Source organism: Balaenoptera ricei, chromosome 8 (assembly GCF_028023285.1).
Source record: "Balaenoptera ricei isolate mBalRic1 chromosome 8, mBalRic1.hap2, whole genome shotgun sequence".
NCBI lineage: Eukaryota > Metazoa > Chordata > Mammalia > Artiodactyla > Balaenopteridae > Balaenoptera > Balaenoptera ricei.
Genome location: NC_082646.1, coordinates 73,264,013 through 73,265,690, shown reverse-complemented (window position 1 = coordinate 73,265,690; position 1,678 = coordinate 73,264,013). Strand labels below are relative to the sequence as shown.

The 1,678-nt window shown below is 47.9% G+C and overlaps 1 non-coding gene across 1 annotated transcript; it reads left to right on the top strand.

Annotated features, from left to right (window-relative positions):
• Positions 1-295: 295 nt before the first annotated feature.
• Positions 296-368, top strand: TRNAK-UUU (transfer RNA lysine (anticodon UUU)). The gene has a single exon. It is a non-coding gene; the product is annotated as a tRNA-Lys (tRNA).
• Positions 369-1,678: the final 1,310 nt, after the last annotated feature.

Sequence of the window (1,678 nt, the reverse complement as noted above, 5' to 3'; positions counted from 1 at the left end):
TGTAGAGCAACTGGAATTCTCAGACACCACTTGCAGGAATCTAAAATTACAACCACTTAGAAAAATGGCTTGGCAGTTTCGTAGAAGGCTAAACATACATCTACCCTATGACCCAGACAATCCACTTCTATATATTTACCCAAGAGAATGAAAACGTATGTCTGTACAAAGACTTGTGTGGATGTAGCAACTTTATTTGTAATTGCCCCAAACTTGAATTGGAAACAATTCAAGTTTCTCCATCAAGAAGTGAATGGATAAACAGAATGTGGTCCATCCATATGATGGAGGGAATTCCCTGGTGGTCCAGTGGTTAGGACTCTGCACTTTTACTGCTGAGGCCCCTGGTTCAATCCCTGGTCAGGGAACTAAGATCCCACAAGCCTCATGGTGCGACCAAAAAAAAACCAAAAAGCAAAAAAACACATGATGAACTACTACTCAGCAATAAAAAGGAATGAACTGTTGGTACACGCAGCAACCGGGATGAATCTCAAAGTAATTATCATGAGCAAAAGAAGCCAGACAAAAGAGTACCTCCTGTGGGATTCCACTTACGTAAAACTTTAGAAAATGCCATCTAATCTTTAGGAACAGAAAGATCATTGGCTGCCTGGGGATGAGGGACATGGGAAGGAGTGAGCAAGGAGGGGACTGACTGCAAACGGGCATAAAACTACTTTTGGGGTGATGGCTATAATCGTCTTGATAGTAGTGATGGTCTCATGGGTATGTACACGTGTCAAACTCATCAAATCATGCGCTTTAAATGTATGCAACAAATATATGCAAAATATACAATATAACATATTGTATGTCAGTAATATCTCATACTATATTATAATAGCACAATACATGATATATATTTACGTGTTTATATAAAATATATAATAGCTATAGTTTATAATGGCTATAAAACAAAAAATTAAAGCTCTTGCTGTGGGGGGAGCAGAGGGTGGATGTCGGTGGACGGCGGGCAGTTTCTACCACAGACGGGAGAAGCCGTGTTAGATGCTGAGGGCGGGGCTGGTTTCTGAAAGATGGTCTTGGGGCCTCCCTGGGGCTGACTCTTGCCCTTTCAGAGAGGCTTGGGGAGAGAGTAGGAGGGACCTACGCCCTGTCCCGCGTGGAGCCCTGGGAGGCAGGAGCCTTGTCAGTGTTCCCTGGGCCAGTGCAGGCGGAGGGGAGACGATGTGGCCACGCTGGGGGAGAGGGTGGTGGTCAGGGGAACAGAGGACCTGAGACAGCCTCTCTCAGTCTCCGCCTGCCCCAGCGCAACCAGAAGAGCAGGAAGATTTTTAAGAGCCCTTGAAAGGGTATCTTAATCCAAACCCTCGAAGAAGTAGATGCCAGGACAAGAGGTTGTAGCAAACCGTACCCCCTGTCCTCCCTTCCCTGGGCCCCAGGCTCACCACACTGGGCTTTGGCGTTTGGGGTGGGTGTTCAGGGAGGGAGGGCCAGGAGGAGGAGGATCGCCTTGCTTTGCACTTGTGTCGAGACTCTAAGTGGGCACCTCTTCCTCCGAGGTGGACAGGGAAGGCTCACCTGGCCTGGATCTTCACTCCTCCGTTCGTGGGCAGAGCTTTCTGCCATATCCTTGACTCTGGGCTCAGCTGGGGCCTGGCTTTAGCCAATGGCCTGGTAATAGGTGCAACGCAAGCAGAGGCTTCACAAGCAC